We start from the raw sequence: 13,065 nt of genomic DNA, 5'->3' as shown, positions 1-13,065 counted from the left end.
GACCCATGTTCAAGTGACCACAGATGAATGAACAACCAAGAAGTAGACAAGAAAGTGAGGGATCCACACAAGCTTGAGCTAGTTTGTCTTTAAAAACATACCCAGATATCATGCTTTTTTTTTTTTTTTTATAGAAAGGAATGCAGCAGTCTACATCTAATAAAAGAAAGTTCCAGATGTCAAAATTGTTCAAAAAGCATGACTACCTACTGAGATAAAGCATGATAATGCCATGCCTAAAAAGGAGTTGGTATCTAAGCAAATACAGATTGGAACCACTGACTCATCCACCCTGGGCCTTTAAGGCAAATGGATGAAGGGCTGACAGAAGGAAGAGGGGGGGGGAGGAAAATTAGGAGGCATAGAGAACTTAAACAATATTAGCTACAAGTGAATCCTAAATAAAGATTAAAATCACTGCCTAGTGGATTTTGGGACTTCTGAAGTCATGGCCATGAAATTAGCAGAAAACTGGCAGTTCACAATGTATGATGACTTTTATGAGGAAAACTTTCAGCAGTATTTTAACTTTTAAGAGCTACCATTGCACAGTTCTTCCAAGCTTCTTAAAGCATAAGGAGAAATTGGCATAGTTCTTCCAAGCTGCTTAAAAACATAAGGAGAAACTGGCATTTAGTGGAAGCATCTAAAAATCACCACTCCCTTTTCACAATTAACTCAACTATCTATTTTAGTACAAACAAAAAGTCTTTTCCAAATTTCTACCATTTATACATCCTGCTGACTCCAACACAGTCAAGCACTCCTAAGGAAGGCAAATAGCCCAGGTGTTTTCTGTTGCATTCACTTGATAAATACCACTGGTGGAACAATCTAGGATGATCATGTTAATCTAGTTTTTAGTTAGTTGAATATAAATACAAATCTTTAAAGTCAAAGAAAGCACTATTAACTTCAGCTTCTGTAACTAGTTCTCAACACAGGTCAGATTTCTTTAAAGATTAAGAGGCATTTCAGTCTTCTAAGGAAATGTTTTATGCTTTTCAGCATTAAGGTTTCCATAAGAAAGTTCAGAACCTCTTCATTCATACATATTCTTACAGTCCCTCAATGGACTGAATTGTAGGCTTTTCCATTTACAACTTCATATAGACATCATTTTCATGTGACAGTCTTTCAAAATGTATTATCAGGCCTGTAAACTCTAAAGTTGTTGGGTCAGTTCCCTTGGAAAAGTCCAAGTCTCCATGAAGGCAGCCTATTAAATCATTTCAGCCAAAGTAAAATATATAGCTGGTATTATTTTAATTAACAATTTCTGAAACTAAGAAACCAAAACCCCAGCTGAAGAATTCAGTTTAATTTACCCTCAAGCAACTTCCTGAACTGAAATCCAAAGGAGTTATTTTGTTCATGATCTTGTTTTTCATAATTCCTTCTTATATTTTTATCACTTGAGATTTCCTTATTGCAGCTTTGTTTCTATACCTTAGCAGAGGAATTCCAATGAGTTTGGGAATAGAAAGATTACATATTGAATCCTTAAAGGTAGTTTTGTCTTTCAGTTCTAAACTTCAATTTTTGAAGTGAGACGACAAAATAATGAAATGAGTAGGGTTGTTTAGAAGTCTTTGAGTGTTCTCTATGACAAAATGTTGCCAGAGAAAGTTTCAATTCCGTATCAGGAAAAGTTTCTAAACAGAGTATATTAAACAACTGGACACATTCATGAAGATCAGACACATTCCCCTTAACAAAGTACTCAGAAATACAACAAAATCAACAGTTCTACACTTCAAAGAGGAAGACAAGATAAACTGAATACCGCATTGCTTCTTAGAGACAATTTCTAGGACTCTCCTGTTCAAACACTGGAATTAAGTTGATCATTGCTGTAGCTTGAAATAATGGGAAAGAAAATAAAAATGAAAATGGAAGTAGGGAAGAAAACACTAAATCTGCTCCTGCTGCAAAAGCCCATGTCTTACAATTCCTACACAAATACTTCCGTCTTGCTATCCCAAGAGCTCAGATATGCTCCAGGTTATGTAAGACACTGGGTGACCCACTTGCAGTGAGAAATAACTGCAAGACCAGCCTGATCAGATCTACATTTTTTAGACACAAGCAGATTCAGACATAAGCAGATCCCTTACAGCAATTTATGAGGAAGGAAGAGGTTTCCTCTGTAAATAAACTGAAAATGTGTTCTGTCTCTTTAATTTACAATTAAAAACCCAGTTTGGTTTTACAGTACCTGAATCATCAGTACCCAGATCTGACTGAATCAATCTCAGACTGAACATTTTGGTTAGTATCACTTTCAGCTGCAGCCATGTTTTTTGTGGGTGTCTTTTGTTTGGGTTCAGTTTTTGAGTTTGGTTTTTTTTTTTTTTTTAACTGTTACTGAAACAAGAAGTACAGCATAACACACATCACCACTGAGATTTTGAAATCAAACAAGGTAAATTCTCCTTTATCTTTAAATCATGCACTAAAGTGTCTTACATTTTAGGCTGATTTGGAACAATGCAGTAGCAGCATTTTAAGAGTTCAACAGTCATTACTTACATTAGAGGTCTTTAACATAAAAAAAATTATAGCTGCACTTCATAACAAGGACCTATAAGTCAAACCTCCTAGAACTCTGTAATAAGAAAGTCACATTGTACAGGACATGTTTTTCTTCTTACTGTCTGCATTCCTTCCTCTGATCACTACTGGAAACTAATAACATTAAATGTTTATTTAATAAACACTTTAATTATAAATAGCATTTCTATTTAGCACAATAAACAAATAGTGCCATACATGAACACTATATTAGATAGCTGAATAGTATTGAACAGTATTACAGTATAAGCACTGTATTAGCTACCTAAATGTTGCAGAAGCACAAGGATTTACAAGAGCTTATTTTCTTCAGATTACATTATCTAGTTGCACGTTTCCCATCCTCTAAATTGCACCAAAGAATAAACAACTACATTAATAGGCTCAATAAAATATATTTTTACTATCTATGTTACATAGGAGCATTATAATGTCACATTGTATCTTCTAGATCTGAAAATACTACAGCCATTCATAATTACATTTGTCCTCTGTAAAACATAGATTAAAATAACAGTTTAAAAGTCCTTGAAGAGCTTTTCTAGGGAAATTTGCCTGTGGGTTATATATCTTTTGTACTCTTGCTTCATCTACAGAACCAATCTTTGGTTTTGGGAAGAAGTCTCATTTTAGACAACAATATATGCAATGTAGAAACTACAAAAGACACAAACCAGCACGGTAGGATATTGTTTTAGCCTGGGATTTACCAATAAAAATCAATAACCTCAGTGGGAATTACCTAACAATGACAGGAAAGTTCAGCTCCCCTTCTGACCTAAGGATAAAGATGATGGAGCTGAAGAAGGACCTTGTCTAGCAGTCACCTCTGTCTACTCTCAGTTCACAACATTACAGATCTCCAAGAAGCTTTTCAAAAGCTACCTAAGCCTTTGAGCTGCATTTCAGCTGAGAGATTCGTTTGGATGTAGTGGAGGAAGGTCACAGAGAATTTTAAGTCCTTGAATACAGACCAGATAGTCAGAGCACCGCCATAACAGCATTTAACGTGACATTTCATAATTAGCTCTGATAAACATGTGGGTTTCTTTTATATTTAGAATTTCCTAAAGAACTTTACTTCTCTCCATCCTAGTCAGCCACTGAAACCCAGGGTTGTGGTGAGCTTTCAGCTCAAGAAAGCACTAAATCATATTAAAGTTAAGCATGTGAATGTCTTTTCCTGACTTTCTAAGATTATTTAACCGCTGTCAGATGCCTGAGGCAGAACATCACAAACACATACATCACATTTGCAAAGTCAAATCAGGATTTGTGTCAATTTTTCCTGTCCTAGTCCTACGAACCTGAATTCCTAAGTACTCTTAAGATGCAAATTTGAACTTTGAAACTGTCATGTTGGAGCAGAAATGAAAAAATATTACCATAGGGAATCCTTTAATTGACCCAGTTCTAAAAGTAGTAGAGGAAGCATAAATCACCTTTTGCCCTCAGATAATTTTTCCTACAGTACTCTTCATTAATATTCTCTCAGAATTCAGCATAGAAGGAATTAAAACAATGTAGTCTACAGAATTACTAAACCTGAGTCAATTGTTGTCAGCAAGATCACAACAATAACAACCAAAACAGAAACTAATCCTAATTTTGCAAACATGGTGCCTGGCCTTCTGAAAATATTGGCTCGTCAAAAGAAATTCTGGAAGCATTGAAAAAACTCAAGAATCATCAGTTGCACAGTTTGGACCCCATTTTAAAATATAAGCTGCTCCAGAATACTTCTGGCGAGCATGGAAATTCTGCTTAGAACTAGTCAATCTAATTAGGAAAAAAAAAATTTCAATTCCAATTATAACTTTGTGACTAAAAGAAAGAAACAGATTTAATTACAATCAAGCTATACTCTTGCAATCAAACCACTTCACAAGAATTAGCACTGCCTTAGAACATATTATATTCATTTTCCTAAAGCTCTTATTCTGTATTAAGCACAAAAATTCAAAAACATACAGGCATTTAGAGGCTGAATATAAATACTCCTCTGATTTTAACATAAATAAACCATCCATCTTATCCAAAGGAAGTAAAAGCAGAAAAAACTATTGCAAAATTATCAAGGCAAGTTCTTGCATACTGGGCAGCTTCCTTGAGGAACAGAGTAGATGCAAAAGGTAACCAGTTCTGTTATATATTGGGAAGATAAAGGAACATGAAAAATGGGACATGACAACTTCTTTTGTTCATTGTTGTTTTATTTAGAGCTGTCATACTGTTATTTCAAAAGGAGTCCATCAGCTGTAACTCTGTCTTCAGCATGACGTTATTAACTTTCAGAGGAAATTTCTGCAGGAGCCTGAGCCCTTTGCTTCACTCTCTCCAGGCTCTCTGGAGGATCCCAACATTGTCAGGTGTAGCTTCCATATTATAACAGATCTACTTAGTGCCGTCCCACTTTCCTGCCAGTAATAGTTAAAAAAAGCCAAATCTCTCAACCTCCAAAACCTTATTGGTCGCCAGCTTGGTAAATATCAGGCATGGATCTCATAACTCTTATCAAGAGAACCACTAGATGCCTAGACTCAGAAGCTGATAACCTCCAATGCCCTTCGTGATGGCCACAGAAAGAAATACACCCAACCAGCAGATTTCCCAAATGGTATATGAAACAATTATTGGATATTTACAGTAGAGGTTTCAGATCATCAAAATCTTGAGCATTTTTACTCTAATTATTGCCCTACAAGAATTAGCAGATGGATGTACCCACCCCAGTTTTCAACTCCTGCTGCAATGTTCTGCAGACGCTGTGATATGCATAACTTACTAATTAATTGCATATCAGAAAATACTTTCCATGGATCTGTGAACATCATTTCAGATTGCTGCAACTGTCGGGCCATCTTCTTGGGTGTTCTTCTCAGGTCATGGAGGCGACAAAGGCATTGATTCTTTCTAAGTACAGCACAGGGGACAGGTGTGGCTATGGTAAGAACAGGTGAGTTTTTTAGAGGAGTTTTCCACAGAGTGTGAGGATGAAGCCATCCTGCTGAGCTCCACTACCCCAGGTCCCAGTCCTGCATGGCCAGAGGCACCAGATGAACAAACCATGGACTGAATAAGAAAATTTTTCAGGTGCATGGGGTCACTCACTTACTGGGCTGGAACAAGGACATGACACTGTTCTGCACAAAAACAAGCAAAGGCTGAATTGCAGAAGAGCATGAAGTCCAAGTCCATTTACAGTGAGAGACTTTCTGGCTGGTTTTGTGATTTTTAATTTGAAAAGACAACCAATTTGTTCACATTAATATGTAGAGGGTTCAAAAATCAAAGGACTTTTCCTGTTGAGGCTTATCACTAAAACTTATTGCAAGAATAACACAAGAGAAGTTTAAAAATCTAGAAAATTAATCATGAACAAATGACTAAACCAAGATCTCTGTCTTCCTGGCAGGACCCCTTCTTCATTAAAATAGGAAATAGATTCTTTGCATAGCTAATTACTCAACAGTGACTCATTTCAGAAAGCCTTCGTTATTTTTACTTCCTCTGAAGTGACAGAAAGGACACAACCAAATGTATCCATAGTCATCAGGTGTTGTAAGATAGAAATCTGAATTGGGCAAACATAAAGAACAGGAGAAGCAAAATTAGGAGACCAAGAAATTGCAGAATAAAGGGGGAAAAACTTTGGATGATACAAATGAAATAAAAAACTTTAATAAAGTAGAAAAGAACAAGATTTCTTGTTCTTTCACTTTTTTGAAGAATGAAAAAAAAAAAAAAAAAGCTTTAATGGAAAATACCTTAAAGGAAATCTGAAGTCTCTGGAAAAGCTGGGTACGATCACCAGTAAATGTGAGTCTGAAGCCATGAGCATTTTAGCTTAGAAAATGTGAAATGGTGGAATGAGTTAGGAAAAAAATTCTCTGCATTAGGAAAAAACCCCAAAATATTAGACTTCAATAAACTTGTTCAAAAGTTGACTAACACTATATTCACAAATGATTTACAGAGAATCTCATAGATTAAGCAAGATCTCTACTAACTACAAATTACTTTCTAAAAAAGGGTTGGACTTTTTCTGCAGTAAAAAGCAGAATATTCTAACAACAGGATATGTGGGCGGTTACGAAAGAACACTGGGTACACTGTCAGAAAAAAAAATGTAGCTTTAATTCTCTTGGAAGAAATATTATATGCATATTCTATACAGAAACATATATCTTGCATATTTTAGTTATGAAATTTGTATTAGTCAATCTGGACATGCTATCGTACCTGACCACCCTCACAGTCTGTTTTTTGAACATCTGTATTTTAAGCCAATGAGTATTGTATCTTTCTGGGCAAAATATAAAACATGCTATTTGAAAAAGGCTGTATTGCTAGCAAAAATGAAGTCTATCCAAAGGAAACAGAAGATAGTTCAGAATCTGTAATCCTTGCATAAAAATGGCATGGAAATATAAGGTTAGAGAGAGCAGCTAGGAAGCATCCTGTACTCAAAGAGCATTTTTCCATTGGTGGTGGCACACTTCTTACCTTTCTGCTTTGAAGAAATAAGAACATGCTCTGCCTGTAGTACATTAACAGAACCCATCTCCCAAACAGGTATGTCACAAACACGTCTGTACCCTCAGCTGAGGTTTAGAAGGTTTTTATGGTAGAAAAATGTCAAAATTACTATAACTATCTCAAGGAATCAGAACTTTTGTTTCTCAGCAGCCAGCCAATGTATTTCAGCTGATCATTTCAGAAGAGTTGTCAAAGACATCTGCTTGTCATTCATTCTCTTGCCACATAAAATACCAGCTGAACAAACATATTGGCAAGACAGTCACAAGGACTTTTAGGTAACCAGTAGTCTTTTGAATTTACAATATGATATGGGTTATACAGCACAGATTCTCTAAAGACACAACAACTTCAAACAGCAGAATCATACTGCTTTGTACAAAAGCAAAGACAGCATTTCTACGTCAGATAGACTCCAAATCAAAATTTATAGATATGTTCTGTGGAGTAGGGCGTTCTCAAATGTGATGAACACATTTGTCCTGGAATCACGCTACAGAATGGCTGCTATAGAAAGAAACTATCAGAATTTCAACATTCTCTACAGAAAAAAAAAAAAAAAAAAAGGTTGGGGGGTGTGAGAAAAAAATCTGAATGGAAAAAAAACCTCCACTGCTGTCACTCCGTTTTCAGAGGAAACATGCAGGGTACAGTATGTTTAAACTGTTTTCAGCTTCTTCCAATACTTTTTAGAACGGAAGCGTCTAAGGAAATAGAGTTGCAAATATTTTGTAAATAACCAGTCAATCCAAAACCCAGCAGAAAGGGAAGGAGTGCAGATTTGTTCTGATAAAAGCACAAATGGCAGAACTACTCCTTAGCATCAATTCCCAGCAGCAGCATTCTGCAGACACACTGTGCTGTCCTGGCAAAGTCAGAGTTGTGTGGTACACTGGAAGCTACCTAAACTTTGCATGGCTATAAAAAACTTCTGTGCTTCACATGAAAGATTATATTTTCTGGTTTACACAGTATTTTTTTTCCACAATACACACAAAAGCTACAAAACAAATAGTTTTAAGCTCAGGAACACGTGCATTACATTCTTCCTTTTAAAACATAAATAATCCTTTTCTCTAAGTTAGACTATGCAGGTTAAATAAATATTTTAGTGCTCAGTTATCTAAATTTTTCACTTCTGCCTTTAACATAATGAACTGTTAAACAAAGACACCACTTCCATTGTTAAAGCATCAGCAGGAAAACCTTTCTTACCTTTTTTAAGGTGGGGTGTGGTATTTTCTACTTCCACGCAGTCTTGCACTCTCTCTGAAATGGGTGTTTTTCTTTAATATAAGTGATCAGAAGTCAGGATATGCTGCTAGGGACCAGTGGTTAACATTCTCCTCCCAGACTGCCTAGGTATAAGTGGGAAAGAGAGTACTTTAGTTCATCTTTTCTAGGCAAACCTAAGAGCAATGGTTATGTGTTTTCACTCTTTTGAAGGTGCTTATAAACTGAGCAATTCCTGTCTGCCACATCTCTTGTAAATGGTTTGAGATGTTTGCAGTATGAAAAGAAAAAAACAAAAGAGAAAGAAATAAAGAAAGAAAAAAGAGATATTGCAACCTGAGAAATTTTTCATTAGCTTTGGATTTCCCTCTGAGACTTTAATACAAAATGGTCTTTCTTTCCTCTTTTTAACTAGTGAAATGGCAGCACTTTTTTATTTTTCCTTCCAGTCAGATCCTGCAGTTCTAAATCAATTCTATCTCAAGAAAAATATGTCACTGGTTTTACTGCAGTTTGGCAGAAATAAAAATGTCATATATGACTCTCTTAAAATGAAAAACTGATCGATTCTAAAAATTAAAATGTGAGCTTATAATATCTTTGCTTTTCCCTCTACTAGAGTATGGAGAAATAGGTTTTAACTATTTTTAAATTAAAAACATAGCTACTGCAAAAAACTTAAAGTAATCTATTTGAATACACTATAAAACAGAAAAAATTTAAACAGGTGAAAACAACCTGCAAAATTGAACAAAGCAGCCAGGTTTTTAACAGATTTTTTCCTTCTGGTCTCACTAGTTTCTAGTTTTACTTTGAAAAATTTAACTGTACTTTTGCCTTTTTGACCTTGTATTATGCAAAAATTTGTAGCAACTATCCTATTCCTAGACTCTATCAGTTATTAAATAGTATTTGCTATGTTCAATCATCCTTATATCCTTAGGCAACCACAAATAAGAGTATTTTGTTGTAATAATGTAATTAGTGCATAGACTGAATCATGACCCATTTGACAAGACAAGGGTAAGTGTGTATTTGGTTCTTGTTAATCAAATCAAGCTGCTTGCAAGCAATAAATTATTACTGCTGAAGTTCAAGGACTAAATGTTGGTGAGGGCTCTCAGCCTGCCAAGAGAGATTATCTAGAATTGCACTTTTGCTAGCAAAGGCAACTGAACAAAGCAGTCTGTTTAAGCTGAGAAATGAGAAATTAGCACTCAGTTGACTCTGCACCACTCATAATATTCAGAATGTCTTGAAGTTGTGAACAAGAGATGAAAAAGCAATATGAAAACATCCTGAGCTTGCCATGCCAATTCTAAAAAAAATAAAAAAAAATACTCCCAATGCATATGACAAAATGTGAAGGTCTCAAACTGGTGCTTTTGTGTAACTGGGAACTTCAGATGTTAAAATCCCATATATGCACATCAAGCTCTAATTTAATTTTCACATGCAGACTCAGCACTACCCTCTTTTTTCTGGGCACAAGGTTCAGCATTGAAAATAGGATGTGCAACAGTCTGAGCATGGAAAGTTTGTGGTCCGCATCAGGTCAACGTGGTTCTGGCAAAACAGGTAGGAATGCATTTCCTTTGTCACCAGAAAGCATCCCCCAGTACTCAACTGCCAGTGCAAAGATCTCTGTTAGTTCACAGCTTTAAACCCTGCATGCACCCAAAATGCCTGACACAGCCTCTCGTGTCCCTGCTCTGCAGACATCATGCTGTTAAAGGCAGAGCAGAGACCATCTCTCAGTGTGCTAATTTCCCATGTTTCTCTGCCCTTTCTGCACCTCAGTGACTTATGGCAGTGCCTATGGCATCAGAGAGACCAGAAGATCAGTGCACCTGCAATAAGGAGCCTGCTGTAACTGAGAGACTTCAGGTCTGATGCCTTGCCTGCATCCCAAGGGAACCAGCAAATCTACCAGTAAAGGGAGCCAGTTTTCATTCTTCTGGGTAAGGTTTGGAAGCATGGGACTAATGGGACAACTTCTGAATTAGCTTATTGTTCTCAAAAATCAGAATTCAAAGCACTTTGAACTCCTGGGTATAAAACAGACCTTCATTGTTCAAGGTGCAAGAATAAGAAATTCAAAGCACAGTCAGTGTAAACCACTAAGATCAAGATGTGTACAAGGAGATGCCCTGGCAGTAATAGACAAACAAAAGGTCTTCCTCCTATTTACTAACTCTTTTAATTCTCAGGGGGAAGACATGAGGACAGATGGACTGGGAAACATTTCAGTGAAAAGGAAATTCCTGAAGACAGGCCAGCATGGAATATTTGGATCCTGAAAGATTATTTCAGGAAACTATACTCTCCTTTTCCAATGGAGCCATAAATTCGAATGCAGAATTAGAAATACATATTTCCAACACAGAAAGCTAAGCAAATGCACATTCTGCATATACTTAGGAAAAACTACTGTATCTCACAGTAATAAGTACCTGATAGAAGCAATGATGCCAGACCTATGCAATTCTGAGCAGAACAGAAATCAGGAAATGAAAAGTAGCCTCAGATTTTGTTTGAGAACACAGACCTCTCCATTGTGCATTTTATCTTTTCACAATCTATACTTTACCTCAACACATAATAATAGTACAAAAACTTTAGAACAGAGAAAGGCCATTATAAAGCAAGTCTCTGAAAATACCTACTGTAAGGCTAGAGTTACAAGTGGTAAATAGATCCCGTGGTCTATTTTCAGGATCTCAGACAATAGTTGTTCTTGTACCTAGCCTACATGGTTGCTATTTCACCATGCAAAACAAGACTAGTAGACAATTAAGCAGGGCAAACCATCAAATATTGGTTGACTAAAGGACCCCACTAGATCTTTTCTCCCTGCTTACTAAGTCCCCATTCTTCTAAAATATGTTTCAACTTCTCAGGATAACTGAGTAACAGTCCAAAAGGAAATATGTTCAGCATATCACAGGTAAATATAATCAACATTACTCACAGAACATTTTTTTTTAAATACAAGGAAAGCAAGCTTGTGATTTAAAGAATAAAAATTATCATCAGACAGAGAAAACCAACAGCAGCTCCTGAAAAAAGTGGAAGAGTGTAGAGATACCTGCCTGTTAAAATACTGAAAACTATGACTCAGTGTTTCATATCATGAATAAGAAAGACCCTCTATGACTTAAATGGTTTCTTTAGAACATAGTAGATCACTCTGCACTAGAAACAGGGCTTGCACATTTTAAAATTTGATCCTCAAATTAATTTTAATAACACCTACAATTAATGTATTTAGTACGCAGTTAAAATATATGGAATATCAGTTAAAACATACATGTTTTCCAGACTACTTCCTGATAAAAGCTTACAGTGAGTAATTAGCTATGAATCCTGAAACCATTTGGTTTGTGGTTTGGATCGGAAGGGACCTAAAGATCACTGAGTTCCAACTCGGTGCCATGGGCAGGAGCAGGGACACCTTCCACCAGTCCAGATGGCTCAGAGCCCCATCCAACCTGGGTGTGAAAACTCCCAGGGATGGGGCATCCACAGCTTTTCTGGGCAAGTCCTTTCTGTGCCTCACCACCTTCACAGTGAAGGCTTTCTTTGCAACATCCTATCTAAACCTCCCCTGTCCTGTCACTACATGCCCTTGTGAAAAGTCCCTCTCCAGCTTTCTTGCAGGCCCCCTTTAGGTACTGGAAGGTGTTCTAAAGTCTCCCTGGAGCCTTCTTTTTTCTAGGCTTAACAGCACCAGCTCCCTCAGCCTGTTGTCATAGGCTCCTGCTCCCATGAAGTAGGAAAAGCAGTACAATTCAGTAAAACACTTTAGCATGGCTTAGGAAAGAAGTTAGCACTACAAGCTGTTATAGTATATTTTGATATCAAGGTTTAGCTTTAAATTAAACCCAAAACCAAAAGAACACTCAGGCACATCTTTGTTGGCCACTAAAACCTTAATTTCTCTGTACCGGATACTGAGATTGTTCTGTGTTAGACATGGTACAAATACAAGACTTTGGATTGCTGTCTTTGCTAATGCATCATTAGTATCCACAGCTGCTCAAAGATGAGAAAATAAACAAACTCCAGAGAAAATAAATAAACTCCATTAGATCAGATTAACACTTTATCCTGGTGCCAAACTTGGGTTTGACTCTCCAGCCCCTGCAGTAGCACACTTCCCAAACACACATGTGCCCACATACACACAGAGCTTTAGAATGGTAGAGTAAGTTTATTACCTACATTATTACTTTCTTCCCAAAATCAGAGGTTTGGACTGTTCAGGGGGAATGAATCCCCTCACTGCAAATACCAAAACTCGTTAAAGGAAAAAAGATATGCCAGCAGTTATGATCTGGCCTGCCCTTTCTTAGGTTTCTGCAAGTCACACATTTCTTAACCAAAACATATATAGGAATCAAAAGGGGCTACCAGGACACCATCAAATGTACCTTTCCTATCTATCCCTCCAAATATAGTAGCAAATTATGTTTTTACTCTATATGCAGAAAAAAGTTCCACAGCATGGTGGGCAAAATGTGTGCTCACTTCTCAGCCAAAATTAAACTCACATGTTTTCATGAGAGATAAGTAAGAAGCTAAACATTCAGAGCTAATAATTAAAAGAACTGCAAAAAACAGAACATATAAAAATCATGTTTAATAAATAATATCTCAAAAAAGGAGCACATGAATTCTGGGATAAAAAGCTTTAGTAACTTAGCATAACTGTTATGA

The 13,065-nt window shown here is 36.5% G+C and overlaps 1 protein-coding gene across 4 annotated transcripts in view; it reads right to left on the bottom strand.

Moving 5' to 3' along the window:
* Positions 1-13,065, bottom strand: part of CRACD (capping protein inhibiting regulator of actin dynamics) — a 127,669-nt gene that overhangs the window by 59,038 nt on the left and 55,566 nt on the right. For all 4 annotated transcript variants that reach the window (XM_038134722.1, XM_038134726.1, XM_038134724.1 and 1 more), the window contains exon 2: positions 8,329-8,471. The gene's annotated coding sequence lies outside the window, so the exon portion shown is untranslated. The remainder of the gene's footprint in view (positions 1-8,328; positions 8,472-13,065) is intronic.

Source organism: Motacilla alba, chromosome 4, assembly GCF_015832195.1.
Source record: "Motacilla alba alba isolate MOTALB_02 chromosome 4, Motacilla_alba_V1.0_pri, whole genome shotgun sequence".
NCBI classification, from domain to species: Eukaryota; Metazoa; Chordata; class Aves; order Passeriformes; family Motacillidae; genus Motacilla; species Motacilla alba.
Note: the sequence above shows the minus strand (reverse complement) of the source record. Positions and strands in the feature narration are given on the sequence as shown.